We start from the raw sequence: 21,260 nt of genomic DNA on the forward strand, positions 1-21,260 counted from the left end.
AGCCCTGTGATTTCTCCTTTTTCATAATTAAATTTAAGAAGAGATTTAAGACCTTCCTTTTATAATATCAGTGGTGAATTTGTTAATTTGGTTTATAAAGCTTTATCATTCTGTAGTTTGGATAGCTAGATTTTACATAACATATTTGATGTAAGTAATAAATGATGCAATTAATTATAAGAATGTGTTGTGCATTCAACCTCAATGTTACTGTATTTCAAAGTAAACCATTAAAATTGTGAGCATGGATAGTTAACAGAAATAAAATCATTTTGAAAAATCCTGGTTTTACCTAGGTTGCTTTTATGTAAAAAAGAGTTTTCCATCTTGCAGGAATATAAAGAATAGCTGATCCTTCAGTGAAGTCAGCAAAATTTCCAACAAGTCTGTTATACTTTTCATAATAACCTTTGGATACAATGATTGAAGATTACTTTTCTGATAAAATGATGACTTTATAAAATACACAGATAACAAGCATGCTTTAATTTAAATTAATAAATAACGGATAATATAAACACCATCTGGCTGTCTGGAAATGCAATTGCTAGGTAGAGGAAGATTTTTATTTTCAAGTACAGCTGCACATAAAATCAATTCCTTCTTCTGACACTTTCTTTTGACAAGAAGAGGAAGTTTTTAAAATATATTATGCAATTTTTTTAATGTAACATATAGGGGTTTTCTGCTGTGATTGTAGATATAGATAATTTATGACATTTTGTAAAACTTTAAAGAGACTATAGATTATTGATAACTAACATAAAAAACCCCAACCTTTATCATATCGACATATCTGTGAAACTAAACGTTTAATTAAAATTTAAATAAGAATTGCTAAAATCTAATTTGCACTACTTGAAATTAAAACACAGTTAACAAAACTAAAACAAATCTAAAAATTAAATACAATTTTTGAAAAAATTGTGTCAGTTCAATCATCGGAAATGTTAATGTCTCTCTAGTCTAAGGTCATTGTTTGTAAGATCCTAAGGGTTTTTAATTATTACATTATTTTTATAATCTTCTGATAGTTACAATCCTTTTGTGCAGAAAAAAATCCTTTTAATTAAGTTTATTTTTTCTAGACTGAGTGCAAGGAACTAAATGACTGAATCCTTTATGACATTATTATCACTCTTTTTTTGGGAACTTTGTTTTCAGTCCCCTTTTGGATAATTTTTTCACCTCTATTGCTTGGTCTTTTAAGAGCCTGTCTGATCCAATACTAATGCAAATTACATTGTCATGTTTTGTGACTTTTCTGCACTTATCACTCAGCTATAGCCTAGATTCACAGATATTTATTTTTATTTTATTTTTTTCTTTTTAATCACTAATGGATTTGCAGCTAACCTATGGCTTCAGCCATGGAAAGTTGCCTTCGGTATCATTGATGTATGCATTGTGCTGATAAGTACCATGGTTCATTTTCCTCTTGGGTAAGCACAGTTAAAAAAAGGCGGGGGGAAAAGAAAGAGAGAAACTCTCAGACTAATAATTACCTTAGCCTGAGACAAGGATGGCAAAACACACTAGATTGCTTTCTAACATTCAGTTATGTGTAATGAAATATGGCTGCTTCAGGACAAAAAATGTGATAGCCTCTGTCATTTTAGTGCTATTTCACTGAATCCTCAAAACTGAATTTCATTCAGCATTATCAGTGTGATAATGTTTTAATTAAAGGGCAAATCTTGGCCTAATTATGAATTCTTTCCTGACATCAAAAGGACTGTCCCCTGTATTCTCAGTGTCATCATTTTATATTACATTTTAATTTGTTAGTTCATCAGTGTGAACTGAGTGTCCTAATATGTAAAGAATCATTTGTCATGATTCAGTGATCTAACAAGTCTTGTTGAAAGGTGAACTGATTAGTAAAAATAAAGAAGATTTCAACCTTATGGAACATATTATGAAATAAATTTTGTACGCAAGAGTACTTGTATGACATAGCACAGGAACGACTGCTCTTCAGATATATATTTTTCTCTATCACCTGAGATTTTATCTGTTTCATGATCTGAAAGGGAAATAAATATACCTAAATATTTAATTCCATTCTAGAGAGACTTTAATTTAGCTACTGTGGTTGGTACTGTACAGCATGTAAATATTTTCTGATTTTATTACAAATGGATTATGAAGATCTAAGATAGACCTGTCCAGATAAGTGAATAAACTCAAAAATCATGTAAATCTCAAACTTCTTCAAGAAATGTCTGGTTGCATATTTACAAGTTTAAACAGTTTGTTTGTAGTATCCTATAATTCCTTTAGAGATCAAAAGTAAAACAGATAAGTAAATCCACCAAACTGGAGAAAAACACTGATATGTGTTTGATTAAAGCTAAGAGATTTCAATGTATTTACAGTAAACATAATTTAATTTTAACAATGTCGTGGGTTTGAGACAGGACTTTTGCCAGGAGACAGGGCAAACAGGCTTCAAGCTTAAAGTTGCAAAAGGTGATTTAATTACCTAACAGAATTGGGGGATAAATGCAAGGCAAAAAAACACTTTTTATACATCATTTTGTTCACTCCCCCCTCCCTCTTACGAACCTATAGTATTCACCCCCTTTCCTCCTTTACAATCTACAAGCCAGGTGGGGGGGGGGGGGCAGGGTGTGGGGTCTCTTTTCAATTCACAGAGCAGATTCTCAAATTCATTTATCACTAGAATTCTTCCACTACAAATACTCTTTATCTCTACTTGTTTCTCTCTCTCTCCCCAGTTTTCTGCTCGCACCCCCACCCTCTGAAGAAGCAGTCTCTGCACTCACCCCCTCCCTCTTTCCTCTTTCTAAACCAGCAACACAGACAGGGGGCAGGTTGAGGGGTCCTCTGGTCAGTCCAATCAGGAAAAGAGGTTCTCTACTTAGCCAGGGGTCTTTCCCACGAGAGACAGTCCTCTGAGAATTTCTTTGGCGTGGGTCTAATCTCACGAGCAACATCCCGCCCGAAATTCTGCTGTAACATGAGTCTTTTTGTTCATAGGGTGCTGTGCAGACTCTCCTGAGCTGAGGCCAGACTGCTTCCACCCCAGGAGCAAGGCCTTTCTCTCTCTTCCGAGGCCTTTGCAGTTTTAACTCTTAAATGAGACTTCCACTGGTTCACAGTCTTTTCCAGGCATTCACCTGCCCTTCTGGTGTGGGCTGTGGGCAGAATTTCTGCACTCCTGTGGACTCCATGGGCTGCAGGGGGACCTCCTGCCCCCCATGGCCTTCACTGTGGCTCGCAGAGGGTTTTCAGCTCTAACACTGGAGCACCTCTTCCCCCACCTTCTTCACTGACCTTGGCAATCTCCATGCTGTTCTCCCTCTACATATTTTCACCTCCACCTCCTCCTCCTCCAACTACAAAGAAGTGAAAGAAGTGCGCGCCTGGTTTGTTTTGAATTTTTCTTAAATATGTTTTCACAGAGGCATAACCAGCACCTCCAATTGGCTCAAACTTGGCCAGCAGCATGTCCATCACCTTCAGAGCCATCAGAGATTGGCTCTGCTGGACTTGATGCAAAAACTTCTAGAACTTTCACTCAGGACACACAGGAGCCATCTTTGTGCTACACCCCACCTCTCAGACACCTCCCTAGGCCTACTAGAACGGCTTCTGAGAGGTCTAAATTTCTCCTAGATGTTAAAAACACTTCACTGATGTTTTGGGCCAATCAAAACCACCACAAACGAAAAAAAGCTAATCTTTTCTTATCTTGCTAAAATATTAATGTAGGTCTCTCTAACAATCTACCTGTTTTTGAGTGTTTGCTGTATAAAACATCTGCTATATCATGTCATCTGTTGACATCACAAACATCTCACAGGTTGTTTAATGGCTTCATTCATATGCAGATGTCTTTAAAAGTGTATACATCTGAGCATTTCAGAAATAGCAGTATTTCAGAAATATTATTTCCTCAAGCAACTAGATCTTGGAATCAATATCTCTAATAATCTCTAATCAATATCTCAATATTTGTCTTTCATTTTTATTTGCATTATTCACAAATACAAAGTTGTCATTGCTTTAAGATTTACAACTAAAGTGGGTTACAGCAAAAATGTATTTTACAAACACAATGTTCTCATTGATATTAGAGCTTGTGCAAGGCTTTTAAGGCGAATCTTCTTCTTCTACTGACTAGGCTTTGGTTCACTTAGTGTCGTAGGTCTACAAATGAGATGCCTTCTGGATGAAACTGAAGTGAAAGATGTGTTTCAGAAGTGCACCCAATATAACACAGCTGTTAGTGCGTTATATCAGTATCAGTGCTGAGTGACAGGCAGGAGCTAAATTCAGCTGAAAGCCTTGAACCATGTAAGGTTTGGATGCTGAATCTTAGCACAGACTGGAGACTACCTCAGTGTTTTAGCACAAGGCTCTTAATAGGCATGTGTTGTACCACTTTTCAGAAACAGAATTTGGAGTTTGAATGCTGAAATCTGACTCTGGAATATATGAATTCTTGTTTTAGGTGCTCTGCATGTTTCTGTGTAGACCTAAGCAGCGAAATTCACAAATACCACACTAAGAAATTGCCTGCAACTAGTCTATAAGTAATGATAAGGACAAATGTATTTTTAGACCTAGATTTTCTCTAATATTTTAATGTTTTTCCAACTGATGTAAATCAATATCTTCAGTTCTTTGCTTTGAGGTCTCTCCCAAAATCTCCTGAGACGTTTCACTTAGTTAGGGTAATTTCATTATACTAACAGCTAGCAATGACAATTGCACTTCCATCCCACTCCAGCTGTATCTAGGTAGAGAATATTCATTCCTAGTACAGTGAAGCTGTTCCAATTCGCTATGTCATCTGATGAAACTCATAAGTATGTCTATTTTGTTTTCAGTGGGAGAGAAAAAAATGTTGACTACTGTGGACTGAGGTTCTGTTCAGTCTTCCCTACACAAACTGCTCAATTTTGCATGGAATTAAACAACAACAACTACAACAGCAACAAACACAGTTGTCTTTTTGGGTCTTGCAAGCTGCGTTCTGCATAAGTCATAAACTCAAAGTCAGTGCGCTGGCTCAGAAACACAATGACTCTCAAAGAGTAATTTTACAAAATGATATAACATGAAAATCAAGCATTGCATAGAAGATTATCTTCTCCTTGCAACAAGAGGCTATTATGCTGTGTGTGGGAGGGAGCACATTTTGGAAGCCTTTTTGTCCCTTTGTCATTTACTAATATTATCACTTATATGTTTGTTGAGACAAGCTTTTTGGTCAGTTATTTACTGTATGTTCTTTCAATTAAAAAGGTTTCTCAATTTTTTTTTTTATAACGTTATTATAAAGAATTTACTTTTTTCATTTCTTTAAGGGGTTCCTCTCTCTGCTTCGTATGTACTGTGTCAAACAAGACAAACTTCCTATCCCACTGACATTAGCAATGTCTCAAGAATCAGGTTGAGGAAATCATCCCTTCAAAATCATCATGCTTCAATCTACAGTTCTGCAGGAAGGAAAGCATTTGCAGCCTAGATATGGGGAAGAAAATTCCATTTCCTTTACAGGACTGAGACTGTGGCCTCTGAGACACTTTCTCAGAAGGAAATAATGCTAAAACTAGAAGCAGAAAAAATAACCATGTAGCAGGAAAAGCTTTTTAATGTTCTGTACATTGCCAGGAGAGTTACAAATAATGTCCAAAACTAGTTTGTGAGATAATTCCTGTCAAGTTACTCAGGGAAAACGGTAAATGTAAATAAGCTGAAAAATGTAATTACAAAAAAAGGGTCATGCTTTTGGTGATGAAGGCATTACATAGTTAAGCAGCTGTTTTATTAACTTTGAGAGACTGGAGAAAGACATGAAATCTAACTGGTAGGGACTGGAAAGGAGGGGCAGAGGAGAGAAGGATGAAAGTGATGTTTTCAGTGACTGGGACTTTTTTGAGAGAACAAAGTCATGTTAACACAAGGACATGCCTAGCAGGAATGTTTGAATTAGCTGGAGTATCTCTGTGCATGGCATATCTTCTACATATACAGATTATAGTAAAACTAAAATGAAGATGGGAGTGTTTACACATTGCTTTCTTTGGTTGGTTGATTGGGTTTGGTTTGCTTGGCTTGGTTCGGATTTTTTTTGTAACTTTTAGTACTAGTTGACAAACTTCCTTAGGTAGGATTTAATATTTATTTGGGACATCTTTCATGAAAATCTAAAAGTGAGATAGACAAGCTGAGATGATAACAGATGGGGATATTGATGCTAGCTCTACAATAAAAGTTAGCATGTTGTACAGCTCTTAGAGATATTATCTGAAATCCAGACTTAAAAAGAGAGGTGTTTAAAAGCTCTGAAGTAATGAGTGATGCTGGGAAGGTGACTGAGTCACTGTAGCAGAAGTTAGAAATGAGTTTACCATGGTGAAAGTCAGAGGACAAATCACAAAGCTTGAGTTTGTTATTGGATGAACAGTGCTGTCTGGGCATGCTGCGCGTATTTTTGTTGAGATTACACAGCAGGTTTACATAAGAAAAAACATAAAATAAATGTAATAGAGAAAAAAATTACAAAGCAGATGAATGAATATTAGTAAGATATCTATAGAAATATTCCTCCTAGAGTATTCTATGTTACATGTTTGGCATAGAAAACATTTTATGTAAAATAAAGCAGAAATCAAAGACTGGTATTATCTTTCCATCCCTCTAATAGTATAGTGGTGTGACATGTTGATGTCAGTGTTGAAGGATGTTAATATGGTACAATTGCTGCCACATTGGGGCTGGTTTTGAATTGTGCTGAACACAGGGTTGATAATATAGAGATGCTTTTGTTATTGCTGACCAGGGCTTACACAGAGCCAAGGCTTTTTCTGCTTTTGGTACTGCCAGTCTGGAGAGGGGACTGGAGGTGCTTGGGAGGCTGGGAGGAGGCACAGCAAGGACAGGTGACCCCAACTGACCAAAGGGATATTCCAGACCTTGTGACATCATGCTCAGTGTATAAACTGAGGGGAAGAAGGAGGGAGGGGACATGTTTGGAATTATGATATTTGTCTTTCCATGTAACCACTACACATGACAGGACCCTGTTCCCTGGAGATGGCTGAACACATGCCTGCCCATGGGAAGCAGTGAATTAATTCCTTCTTTTGCTTTGCTTGTATGCATGGCTTTTCCCTTCCCTAGTAAACTACCTTTTACCTTTACAATTCTCTCCATGATACAATTGGTAGGAGAGTGAGCAAGTGGCTTTGTGAGGCATAGCTGCTGATTGGGGTTAAAAGACAACAATCCTTTTTTGGCACCCAAAGTGAGGCTCAAACGGTTTGAGATCATGACAAATCTGATTGGGATGCACTAGATTGAATGGATGTCTTTTAGTGCTGTTTAGCTAATTAAGACATTAATATAACTACTATTTTTTTCAGTAACTGAGTCCTCCAGTGATTTTGAAAGAATAGTGTTAAGATGCGCTTCTGCAAAGTATGATTTATTGTGTATATTATGAAGAGTTATTGCATTTATCATTATTAGTATAATGATTAAGAATAACTCTGTATCATATGTATAAGGGCAGAACTGGAGTCAAGTATAGCATGAGCATGCAGATTCACAATTGCTTGAATTTTCTGCTTCCTTATGGTTAAAGAACCCTTTAAGAAAAGTACATAACCTCAGTGATTTGGGCCCAAATTGTGTGCTCCACTGGGCTTACTGACCTCTGTACCATCACATTTGAGGAACATGCATCCAAATTTATGCTGAAATAGCAAAACATAACTAAATTACTAGAAATTTCTGGAAATAGAGCTGTTGAATAAAAATATCAAGTGCCTGGAAAACATGGAAAAATTTTTCAGTCTTGCTGAGGCAGAAGACAAGAAATCAAAGGACTCATTGGAGTTAAAGTCAAGACTCTCAGACAACAAAGATACTGAATGCAACTTATGTTGCTTGTTTATTTTATACTGCCAGTCACACAAATTTTGTATAAACAGATCTCATGGATATGTTTTTATGCCTATAAGCTTAAGCCAGGATATTGCTGAAACTTCCCATCAGTTTCATCTTTTAGAACAGGTAGTATTTTATCCAGCTTTCCTATTCTGTTATAAAACTGAAGTGCCTTGATTGAATGTTAAGTATTTGTATTATGTAGTAGATAGCTAAGCAGGAAGAGAGTGTGCTTCTTTTGTGCTTCCAGACACCTATTATTATTTAAAAATTATCATTTAGTGGTATGCTACATGAAGAGACACATGAAGAGAATTTTGGAGATTAATATACTGTAACTGTTAGTGATTCATTTCAGTCCTAATTCTATATACAGCTACACAGTGTTTAGGAAATAAAATTCTGTTCTGTCTTATAGAAGTTAAGAAGTTATAGAAGAAAAGTCATACAGATCTAAAATTAACTGTGATGTAATGAGGATATCTGGATGCTATCCCCAGCATTTTGAATATATTTTCATCTTTTTTTATCTCTATTGAGAGTTATTTATGTGTTTATATACCCATGTCTTGGAGAATGCTTTTCTATTTATTTCCATTATGTAGGTGTTTATAAGCTATACATTTTATCGGTTGGTAACACTTACTTCTTCCCTTGCAAAAAAACCTTGGTACAAAAATAACTCTTTTGTTAACTCTTCCTATTCTGAACCCACTTGCTTTTCCAATGAGTCTCTTTACCTATAACTTAATTCCTGTTGCAAGGAATTTGGTATTCCCTAGCTAGCTGGCCTTTGCAAAGAATATTCTTGAAGGAAATCAACAAAATTAACTACCAGACATTTCTTAGCTTGAAATTCCCAATAAACCAATATAAAGAAAATATTCATAATTTAAAGATTAAATACTTCAAGTCTTCTGACAGTAATTGAGTTTATTTTCAAGAAAGGTTTAATTTTCATAGATTTTTTTCTTTCCATTTTATCATTGTTTGTCTCAAACAGTAAAGATTTCATACTATTGACTGACACTTTAGAGTTGGCACAACAGTCAGAGCCAGATTGAAAGCCTCCAGTTGCAACTTCATTAAGAAATACCATTCCATAATTAAAGTTAATTTTTACAAAGTGGCTTTCTATCCATAGAAGTAATATATTCACACATACATCATCAGAAGCACAATAGCGGATACTCTGTCTCCCATCTGTCCTAGTCCATAAAGGGTCAGGTGATCTTGGTTAAAATGCCTCCATAATAATCTCAGAACAGTTGTTGATGTCATTAGCATCTGTCTAGGCATTGCATTGCCTCTTTAATTCTGAACTCTGAAATAAGACTTGCAGGCTGAATTTTCAAAGGAATTAGTATGCTTGGAAAAGGCCCTGAACAGCGAACCTATAGGTGCTTTTAGAAATCATATTGATGAGATTTAGGTGACTAAGTGTTTTTGCAAATCTACACCTATCTTCAACATACAGAAATGCCTTTCAAAAGTCTCAGGGCTTAGGCACCTCAAATAACATAATCAACAAAACATAGAAAACAAACCCAGAAAAATTGCTTGAGTACAGCAATATACTGTTGAGAAGAGTTTTTTCCTTTTTCATTTGAAATACATTGTGGACGTACAGTGAGAAAGCAGCAAGCCTTGCAGTTCAGAGGACAAAAAGTGTGCTATTAAAAGAAAATATTTTTCTTACCACAAAACACTGATCACCCAAAATATTGACAGTTCTTTGAAGAACAAAGTACTATGCCCTTCTTTTTTTCTGATTTCAGACAACATGAAAGGAACCAGAGTATGAAGTAGCTCATTCACAGTCTAATGCTTTATCAGGTGAACTCAGTATTAAGATTCTTTTCTATTGAGATACTAAGAAGGTGGACATCCCAACATAGTCTTCATTCACAGTTTATCATTGCAACATATAAACTTTAATGACCTTGTTTTCAATTGATACTAATGTAAATAAGAAGGAATTAATTCATTGTGGCCAAATATCACTGTCCGAGAAACCTATTTGTGTTTTTAACTGATCAATAAAAGCTCAAAACATTTTTTTCATGTCTGTTTAGGTTCAGTGTATAGCTTTTTTTTTTTCTTTCTTTTCAGTTCCTGTCAGTCTTCTTGACATTAACTCTTTATTTTTGGTCTTCTTGTAAACATTAGGCCTTCAAGTAAGACATAAATCAGCTTCAGGTCTAGGGAAACTGACACGTGTGGGATAGGAGGTTGAACTCTTACTGGAAGCCATTGACAAAGGAAGGACTGTTGCCCAATACCTCTGGTTTTAAGTGACAGTGGAACACAAGAGAAAAATTGGTGTTTTGATGAGTGGATTAAGAACGGTGGCAAAAGGGAACACCTGTTTCACAAGGCAATATGTGACTTAGCAGCCAAATAGTCTTCATCTTGCTGATGTGCCATTGCAGGATGTGACTGGTTTGACTGTACTTAAGAATGTTTGTCACTGTTGCATATTTATTAGCCTGAGAATATCCTGAAGTTAGGCATTTTCCATGTAAAAGAAACTCTTCCTGGTTACAGATTTGGAAGTTTTTAAAGATGTTGTAAATTACATATTTTGAAATAGACCTAGTTGCTTTCACTGATGTTTAACTTAAAAGAAATGCATTTGTGATTCCAAAGAACTCAATAACTTTCCTTTCACTTCAAAGATATGCTCTTCTCCTAAAGAAAATTAAAGAATTCTTCCAGAATATGATGCACTCTTTCTCATGTCCTCCATATAGATATTGATCAGTAAACCCTGCTTAAAACTTTTCAACAAATCTGACAAGTGAAAAGACCAGTCACATCTCTTAAAGGTGAGCAGTGGAGGGCATTTACAGTGTTCAGGGTATTCCATTAGTTTAAAAAAGAGTAAATTAATAATTTACATTAAGATCACTGCTTATTACAACTTTAACCTTGCAAAGTTTAAAAGTGTGAATAACTCACCAAAGTTATAAGCTTCTGAAATAAGTGAATTCAAAGCCTAACTAATGTGAACAAAGGCTAAAATAATTTTGTGCATTCAAATTGTTTAGATCTGAGCATTTTTTTGTTTGCTTGTTTCCTTTCTTACATGCTTTTGTTATTTTGTTAGGGATTTTTTTTTTGGCAGGGGAACTACATGTATAGTGCAGTGATCAGATTTCTGCTTCAGTATCCATATTTCCAAAAATATATTTGAAAAGTCTTGATTCCAGATCAGTTTCAAGTGTTCATTACTAAAACAGCAAATTTTTTAGAATAGTTTCTTCTTCTGTCTTCACAAGCTGGTATGTTCTTCCTGGAAGCTATCAATCTTCTCTTGTTTAGACAGTTAAGATTTATCACTTCTAATTATTGTAGGGCTAAACCTGGTAAACTTCAGCCTGCTAATTATATCTGTAGTTATTCTTAAACCTTACAGCCCTTCACACTTGTAACCACCATAAGTTTTTCTGAACAGAAGCATTTTGAACACCTTCATGAGCATTGACTATGTAGTTTTGATACTACGGGTGCCTATATAAGGGTGCATACTGACAGAAAAATGGGTGGAAAAATGAGGAATAGGGCTTTTGAACATTTCTGTCTTCAATAAATTAATATCTTAAGATATGCATATTAGAATGTGATTATAGATAATACATGTAGTCAAATTCCTTGCAAATAAAGTGTCAATTCTCAAATCAATCACATTAAGCTTTCAACCTTTATTATGAATTCAAAATTATGCAATGACATATCAAAATCCTACGGATGAGTTTTTTGTAAAAACAACATCAAGGACTCGGAGGAATACTAAAGTTAAAGTTCATAGCCTGCCTTGATTATTATTATTAATTACTGTAACCTGAGTCCTATTTTACCAAAAATAGATAATAAAAAACCCCAAACATTTCAACAATTTATAATAGTTAATGGAGTGTTTAATGAAGCCTTGAAAACAGCAAATTCCAGTGTTTTACATTATAGAGTTTTCATTTTAGTTAGTCTTTAAATGCATTAAAATCTGCAAACTGATTCAGGCCTGAAAATATTTTCAAGAACTAAAAAGTTATATATTTGGGAATGGGACCCATAGTACAAATTATGAATTCTGCATAATTTTAAACTTAGGTTTATGTGATAATTTAAACATTCAGTTATGAAAATGACAATTAAAAATGGACTCTGATATGATCTGACATGGAAATATTTACAGTAAGAGTGGTGAGGCACTGGAACAGTTTGCCCAGAGAAGCTGTGGCTGCCCCATCCCTCAAGGAGTTCAAGGCCAGGCTGGATGGGGCTCTGAGCAACCTGGTCTGGTACAAGGTGTCCCTGCCTAGGGTGGGAGAGCTGGAACAAGAAGATCTTTAACATGACTTCTAACCAAAACCAATCTGATTTTGACAAGAGACCTGTAGGAAAATTCAGAAACATATTTATTAAGAAGAATCACAGAACTACAGGAGTGCATCTATATTTTCATTTGCTAATTGTTCCTTTAAGGTGTGTATGAGGTGTTGCAAAATTATAATTCTTTCTGACTATTCCTATCAACAAAAAACAAAAAGTGTGTAAAGAAACCCACGGTATTTGACAATGACTGTTACCACCAGTAATATCAAATGCTTCTTAATCTTTTTTAGATCTCTATCCTGAGACAAAACAACAGGATGTGCCTTGGAGAAGAGTAAGTTAAAAAATTCTTTGTCCTTATTATATTTTCATTAAAATAGTAACAACTGGTTACTGTATATTGAGTTTCGATGAAAGGAATCTATTATCCATTTATTTTTAAAATCCCAGTGCACTATTTATGCAGATTTAACCACAATTTAAGTAACTTTTTCAGGAGATTTTTTTCAGGCATAACCTTTTTATTGAATACATTGAATTTAAATATTAACACCTTTAGTAAATAAATATCAAATATGTAATCAGCAGTAGAGAACCCCCCAAGTTTATTTTTATGCTTCAGGTAACTTTCCTCTAGAAAAGACAACTAAAAGAAGAAGATGAGTTATCCTTCTCAGAAAGAAAACAAAAAGTGTTTATCTACCCATTAATCACTGAGTTGGTCCTTTATCTACGCCTGAAATATCTGTCTTCTCTGTAGTGCTTGGAATGCTGCTTCTAATTATGAAAAAAATTACATAGAGCTAATATACAATTTACATCTCTCTTTCTCATGTAGCATACTTCGTAAATTTTAAAATGGAAACATTTTTCCTGTCCAATTTTTGTGTTGTTTTACTTTGTATTGTTTTGGTTCATATAGTTTTGGTCTACCCCAATAAAACCAAGTTCAAATACCAGAGAATTAATGGCATACTTTGAGCAGAAATGAAATGTATCTCTTAACTGCTTCATATCGAGGGAATGACTAGCAGGAAAGTCTTTGTTAAGAACTCGTCATGCTGTTATTCAACAGCAAAATTAGTGCAGTGTAAGTAATATGGATTACCAAGTGTTACGGTGCTGCATTACAATGCTGGCTGCTAATCCTTGTTTCTATGTTAAAGATACTGTAAAGTGTGTTTAGAAAAAGTAAAGTTACTATAATCCTGCAGTTATAAAAGAGAAGCTTAGCACACCTGGAACTTTGTCTTTGCTTTGGTGAGTTTAGGACTTGGATTTTAGAAGAAAGATTAATCCCAGTCCCTTCAGATACAGGAGTTAGCTAGACAGGAAAAAGAGCCTTGCACACACAAAAAAAAGATGCAAGGGGCAAAGGTATGAGCAATACTGAGAATAGATAATCTGTGCTGGCTCCTGGAGAATCTTTCATTTTTCCTTTCCCCAAATTTAAAAGCAATCTCCTAAAGCCACTGAAATCACTTGAGGTATATCTTCAATTCATTTCAATTGTCACAGTTCCGTTCCATTCAGCACAGTGGTATTAATTTTCATCACCTCACTGCTTGAACATAAATCTTTATTACCTCAATTAATGAGTTTCATTTTTCCCTTCCTTTGATGTGTTTTGTGAGAATACACTATACTTTCAGTCACATTTGCAGGGCACCCTAAGAGACATTTGGCATAAACCCCTCAATATTGTAGCTATTCTGCTTTAAAGCCTGCTGAAATATTGGTGTCATACTCAATGAGTAAATGTTTTTTGTTCTGGACCTGTTGTTTAGTACTCAGAGTTGTATCCTGATAATCCACCAAGATCACTAGATGTTCAGAAATAATGTTTTAATGGCAGGAACCAAGAAAAGAAAGGAAATGCTGTTTTCTCACCTTTAAGTTATTATGTTGCAAAAATAAAATCATTCACAAGCAAAGTCTGAACAACACATTTAGATGTCAAATGGACAACCAATTTTTCCCTAAATTAAGATATTTTCAGACAAAAGACTCTATGCATGCAGTTTATTTATGTAGTTGCAAGCAATACTAACAATATACTTCTAGCAAACTAGGAGGTAAAAGGGATATTGAACAGGAAAATGTGGGTGTTATGTCCTAAAACCAGTATTTTGATTCAAAATGCAGTAAAATAATTTAGACCTTACTATATTTTACACATTCAAGATACAAACTGCAGTTGGGTTCATAGAATCCTAGAATAGAATCATACAATAATCTAGGTTGGAAAAGATTCTCAAGATCATCAAGTCCATTAACCTAGCACTGCCAAGTCCACTGCTAAACCATGTCCCTAAGCACCCTGTTTACTGATATTACCAGGTGAAATAGAGTCACTAACTTGCAGATTACTATTCCATGCCCGTAGAGGTGTCATCAGAATAAACGTGTGTTCAAACAAAATTGAGATTACAGAATTAAACTAACATTATGTCAACAGAAGTTGCATGATAATTTTTGCACAATTGTAGCTCACCTGGTTAATCCTGGGCTGCACTTAAATGCAAAGCACACTAAAAAATTAAAAAAATGTTTTTAATTAAGTCTGTATAAATTCTTTAATATTTGCAAGGATGATTATAGAAAAACAGCTTTAGAATATCAGAGAATCGGATGCTGAACTTCCTTTCAAAAACCAGTGATCTTTGAGTCTGTGGGAGTAAATATTTTTCAGTTCTGTGTCTGTCTCTGCATACAGCAGTTTTTCTGGTATTCCGTTCATAAATTTCTGGATTCTTTCATTATTTTATATATTATATGTTCCTTAACTAAATAGAATTTGCTAATATTTCTAATCCTTTATTTTAGTCAAAATAGTAGGAGATGTTAGCATTACTTCTAAATTAAAACAAAAGGTACAAGAGAACAGTATAGCTTGGAATGTGCTAAGAATGGAGTAAAACACATCTACATCCCACCTAAAGATTACAGGAAGAAAAAAATTCATTGATTTAAACTGAGGACAATTTTATAGTCTCATACATTAACTACGCATCATATGGCTTAAATTAATGTTCAAACAGAAAAAGCCAAGTAGAAAAACCCAGGTCTACATCTATGTTTTTTAGCGATTAATCATTTATTCTTCTCCTTGAGAGTTTAAAAGTGACTAAGAAACCCAAAACCCTATCCCTTTATTTCTATTATATCAAGGTCCTCAAAAATTATCAAGGCTTTCCTTTCAATACTTCAATGTCTGTTCATTGCAATGACAGAAGTAATACTTGTTAGCCTTTCAAAGAAAAATAACAAAGATGACATGCCCCATGGGATCTCGTCAGATGACCTAACTTTTTTTTTTTTAATCAAATAGTGAAGACAAAAAACACCCAAAAAAACCCCAACAACATAAAGTAATCAGGCCACTTACATTTTCTGAAAAGAAGAAGTAAATCTCCTAGAGGGCAGATCCAACCAATATGACTCAGGTATTTATAGTGGAAATGAACAATATTTTCAGCTGCAGGATGAAAATGTTCCTTTCTGAAAAGCACAAAGAGAAGTCTTTCAGTGTATTGACTACCTGGGACAAATACCCAAATGCTTTCTAATGTATGTCAGGAAACTCAGCACAAAGTTTTAACACTGTGATACTTTTGTGAAATGCACATGTGTAGAGGCCTACAGACAGTTACCACTGCCCTAGGATATGGGATTTTACAACTGCAACATGAAGAAGGTGTCTCCTGCATAGCTTCCTTTTACATATGAGCTGCTCATGTCCACATGAGAATCCCAGTCATCTTTCAAATTGATCAATTCACCAATTTCATCACTTGAGGAAAGATGAAATGGTAGGTGCAAAACTAGCTCAAGAATAGCTACTAAACTTACATGTCAAGCGCTACTAGTTCATAATGTCATGTTTCAGCTGTGTAAAAATACATCTATTGAGAAAAAGTCTTATGGCTCTTTCTCAAAGGGATATTTTGACTTTGCAGCCTTTATGACCAACTCATTTTGTAAAAATAATAAAAAGTGGTATATTTGGGTTTGAGCTTTTTCTGTTTTGGTACTTAAGGTGTTATAAATTCATGCACAAGATTTATCTCAGCTTCTACAGTTATGATGGCGTCACAGAGTTTCTGTTCATTGTTTCATTGTTTACCACATTGCAGAGGTTTGATAGTGTGATGGCAGTAATGCGTGACTCTGTGTAGATCAACAAGTTGGTACTAAAGGTATATTAAGAAACTGAAACTATTGCCATTTAATGTAATTACCATTTTCATTTTCATAGTGTTAAGACAAATGTAGAGATAAACCATAACAGAATATTTTTCTCCTCTTGCATGGAATTCATGTCTGAGGTGAGCAAATGACAGGTGAAGAACCTACCCTCAGACAACTTCTGTGTCACGTCTGGGACAGGGATGTTGTAGCACAGTCTGGTTCTTAAGGCCAGCAGTCAAGTGCAAGTCATGTTAGGAGCAAAAGTTCCTATATGGTCCCCCACTTCTTTCTCTTTTTGACGTTCAGAATGTTTCCTGACAATCGTAGTGTTAGTTAGAGCCAAAACTCCAAATCTGTCAGTTTTACACTGGTGGAAATGTCTCTCTGAAGCTGGGATATGAGGAGGTCAGATGAAGAATTTAAATACTTTTATGTGGATAAAAATCTTTCCCTTAGGTACTTCAAGGTCCGCAGCTGGATATCCATGTTTGAAGTGAAGCAAGAGGGAAAGAATTCTTAATGTATTAAGAAGGCAATATAGTTTTTGTCCAAACAGTAATGTTTCAAATCTGTGATATGGTAACAACAGCAAGTAGGCAAAATTATAGAAGTCTGGAAGTTCTGTCTTAATGATGGTGTTTCCATAAGCACCATAGCATATATTTTAGCAGATCTCACAGAAGCTAACTGTGCTTATTTTAAGGTCTATGCTGTTTTCCAGACTTTTTTATTCGTTTTTTTACTCATTGTGGTGGTTTGGTTTTTTTTAGAAAAGAAGAAAACACTATGAACACAATGCATTAAATAATCATCAGATTAATTTGATACAGTTATCAGTAGATAATTGTAGACACACAAAATGTGGTATTTTGCCTCTGCCAAAGAGATAAACATTTTGCATTATGCAATATAAACAATATTATTTTCCTGCGGTGCAGAATTTTTCCATCTCATTCTGTTCTTGTGGGTCAGACATACAGTTTTCTTTTCTTTTTCAGCATCAGTGTTTCTATATGTTTACTCATTAATGACTTCTAAATGGATTGTTTTGCCAGTCTTGTATTACTAAGGGAGGCTCTTTTCAAACACTTCACTCTGTGTGTGATTTAAAACTTGATCCCAAGGAAAAGGAGAGAGGCCACTAATCAAATATTTTTTAAAAAATTCTGAAATAATCTTCTCTGTTTTATAATCATAATGGCAGGAAGCTCAATATTTCTGCTCAAACAAAAAGGCTGGTATACATATTTACCAAAGGCCTTATGATGTTTGCAGTCGACTTTGCGGAAGACAACATTTATAAAACCTTTACAGTGTCTGGCAGGTGCCATGGATTCTCCTGGGGATTAGTTTTATTCTGATATTGTCTTTCATTTGAACTTCAAATATTTTTTCTATTTTTTTTTTAGAGACAGATTTTTAATAGGTTTTGGAAATTAAAACCTGTTTTATTTGTGTCATTATAAAACCTACTTTGAATTTACTTATGGGAGATAAATGCCAGTAAAGCTAAAGAGTATTGCAATTTTTAAGAGGGGAAGAAAAAGCAAAGAATATAAATGTAGTTCGAATCACTGAAGGAACTAAAAGCATGAGCTGTGCCATGCTCTTTCTTTCTCTTTTGCTTTTTTTTCCCCTGAATAAAGAAAAGGCAATTATTTTCCAGCACTTCTATTTCTCAATATCTAGTCCCACAGAGACCATATTGTGCTACAAGCACACATAATATTGTGTTTAGTAAGACCTAATTTTACCAAGAAAAATCAGTCAAGAATTTCATTTTGAAAGTGAAAATTAAGATATTAAAAAGAGATACTTAACTGATTTTTGCTTATTTTTGAAGCCCCACAAGTAGGTGAAAAATGTAGATCCTTGCTTTGTAAAATCTAGATTTTGGTAAAACACATGGAATTTAGGAAGTAAATCAAAATGGTGTTCAAAAAGAGGGTCATTAGACAGTTACTTATAAATTGTTTCTTTTGATGCTGTTTGTGTATTGGGAATGTTATTAATTCCATAGTATACCTGTACATAAGGATAAGGCAAAACAAAAATGGAAAAAAAAGCCCTTAAAGTGTTAATACCGGTATTCGGGCTCTCAGATCTAGTGTTTTGAGAACAAGACCATGTTACTTATTCTTGAATTGATAAGCACTTTTTTCCCTTAGTTTCTGAAAAGAAATATTTACAAGGATCTTCCTTCCATCCTCTCTAGTTTACCACAGCTCTGTTGGGGGCCAAATGAAAAGGATATAAGCAGAGAGTTCCACCTTTATTTTCCTGGAGCAGATAAGAATCTCCTCAGATCTCAGCCCCTCTGACAGCTAAATAGAAATGTGTCCACCTTTTTGCTTTTTTGTCACTCACTCTCAGAATCTCTGGTAAATGACACTCGTTTTCTTTTAGCAGGGCTTTTATCTATTTTCTGCTGAACTATAGACCTCAGCTCAGACAGCAGCTCAGTCCCATAAATTTCCACACTGCTAAAGTTTCCAGTTAAATCCTTCTCATGTAGCAGCCCACTATGATGCTGTGCGTGATGGATTCCTCTGGTTAGTCCAGCCTCCAACTATTTCTGCTTAGGGGCCTAAGAACACCTTTTTTCATTGATTATAAGCATTGCTGCCAAAGGAACTCTGCAGTACAGTCACAAGTCATTTTTACAAGAGTTATTTTGTCTGCAAGTGAAGACCTCTAGAAAAGGGCTAACCTCTCAGGGAGTTGCGCTTTCAGAGGAATGAGGGGAAAGTGAAAAGTCCAAACAGAAATAAAAACTTTGGTTGTGATTTAGAGGTAGAAACTGATTTTACTTTTTAAAAAACAGTGCATTATTAACATAAATGTTTTTGGGTTTTTTGGGCCTCTCAGGAAATGTTTTGTTTTTCTTTCAAATTTTTATTCAACTTGTATGAAGCAGGCTTATAATTCTAACTACGCTAGCAGAATGCAGTGTAGATGTATCATGCCTTTCCTGCATTTTAGAGGCTTATGCTAATATGCACCTTACCCAGAAGAACTTGAAATGTTGCTAAAATATTAATTTTTTTACCATCAAAAGAACAAGGTGGAGATCTTAAAATGTAGAAAAGGAGAGAAATACTGACCTAAGGCCAAATGAAAGGTAACCGTTTCAAGATTTTCTCTGTCATAAACAATAACATCTCTAAAGGAATAAACTGCTACTGTCCTGGATCCTTTACAAATCTAGAAAACCAGTAACTCCTAACTTAGATTGCTCATTATGTGAAAAAGAACTTTGAGGACTAGTTCAGTTCAGCATTCTAGGGCTGCTGAGGAATACGTCTGGTGCAGGTAGCTCGTTTTGCTAGCTGCTGAGTGAGCTGCAGATTCAGCTCTGGGAGCCCCAAGCAAGACGATGTGAACTGCAAACCTTTAGTACAAAACGGTGTGCAGGGACCTCTGACACCAAACAGGAGACTGGACACTCAGAGACACAGCAGGAGCCGAGGTAACCGCACACTCAGGTGGAAGAGCAAGGCCTTGTCTGAAAAGCCCTCAGGGATTCCTTTCCTTGGGGTGCCTCCCAGGAGGCAACCAGCTCAAACTGTTATTTTGTGATAGCATCATATTTAAATATTTTAAGGTTCTGCACACCTGCTACTCTGCTATGGGAATAATCCTGGGTGTGAGCGGTGCAGAAGGGTGGTCTGATGGTGCGAGGTGTGGGGTGTAGCTGGGAGGGACCTTGCTCCCAGAGAGAGAGAGAGAGAGAGACAGACAGACAGACAGACAGACAGAGACAGACAGAGACACAGAGACACAGAGACACAGAGACACAGAGACACAGAGACACAGAGACACAGAGACACAGAGACACAGAGACACAGAGACACAGAGACACAGAGACACAGAGACACAGAGCGAGCTGCCTGAGAGGTTCCCACATGGCTAGGCAGGGAAGTTTCCTTAAAATGGAAACCCCTCACCTGCCTTTCCCTGCATACTACAAAAGCACACATGAAATGGAGGTTATTACCATGTGTCTTTAGTACTTTTATAGCCTACAGAAACATAGCAGACTTGGAATAAATACAGGAGAAAGTTTTTGAGCTCACTACAAAATACAGAAATAAGAGATAATGTAATGGAATGTGAATACTCATATCTTGCTTACAGAAATAGCTAATAAAATAAAATATTTTGTTTTATTTATTGATTGTTTTATTTATTTAATTCAAAGAGAGTGTTTCCCCATTTCTAACACCAACTTAAACTGTAAGTTCCTCCTGGAATCTTATCATCACTTTTGAGCTCTTCAACACTGGGGAGTAGTGACTGAGTAGAAGACAACCCATAGTTTATTTTCTATGTTATATAATCTTATACTGGTCAGGGAATTCAAAGAGAATGATGGTATGTAATTTACACCATAATATATACTCTTTCTGTTCATTTTCCTACCTGCAGTAATATATGTGTTAACTGCTTATTTTGTGCTTGAAACCTTTTCAGATGCATTTTAAAAGAATAATTTTACAGAATCTGAGGGATTTCTCCTATCTATAATACCAGAAATATTTTCAAAGCATGCTGTATAATTAAGCATGGTATTCCCTGCCTGTGTAGAAATCTTAAATAAAACTGTGTTTTTCCAGGTATTTCTCTAAGCCCTTTAGAATATTTCCAAGTGTTGCTCACAACTAATGGTTGACCGACTGGTGTGGAGTTTCATGGTTTTCATCTTATTTTCTTTTCTTTTCTCCTTTTAATAGCTCTGTTCTAGAAAATGTTTCACTTTTCAAGTGTTTGTGCTAAAAATAACTGTGGAATTCAGGTGTAGAAACTTG

General features: G+C 35.4%; 1 protein-coding gene and 1 long non-coding RNA gene across 2 annotated transcripts in view; one reads left to right on the forward strand and one right to left on the reverse strand.

Annotated features, from left to right (window-relative positions):
- The window catches only part of PTPRD (protein tyrosine phosphatase receptor type D), a 1,173,827-nt gene that overhangs the window by 370,298 nt on the left and 782,269 nt on the right, over nucleotides 1-21,260 (forward strand). The window contains exon 5 of the mRNA XM_085043363.1: nucleotides 12,552-12,595. The gene's annotated coding sequence lies outside the window, so the exon portion shown is untranslated. The remainder of the gene's footprint in view (nucleotides 1-12,551; nucleotides 12,596-21,260) is intronic.
- Nucleotides 1-21,260, reverse strand: part of LOC146424802 (uncharacterized) — a 35,965-nt gene that overhangs the window by 6,315 nt on the left and 8,390 nt on the right. The window contains exons 2-3 of the long non-coding RNA XR_014847028.1: nucleotides 15,650-15,762; nucleotides 293-408 (exon numbers count right to left, since the gene is read on the reverse strand). This is a non-coding gene — a long non-coding RNA (uncharacterized LOC146424802). The remainder of the gene's footprint in view (nucleotides 1-292; nucleotides 409-15,649; nucleotides 15,763-21,260) is intronic.

Source organism: Lichenostomus cassidix, chromosome Z, assembly GCF_008360975.1.
Source record: "Lichenostomus cassidix isolate B80296 chromosome Z, HeHo_3.0, whole genome shotgun sequence".
Taxonomy (NCBI): Eukaryota; Metazoa; Chordata; class Aves; order Passeriformes; family Meliphagidae; genus Lichenostomus; species Lichenostomus cassidix.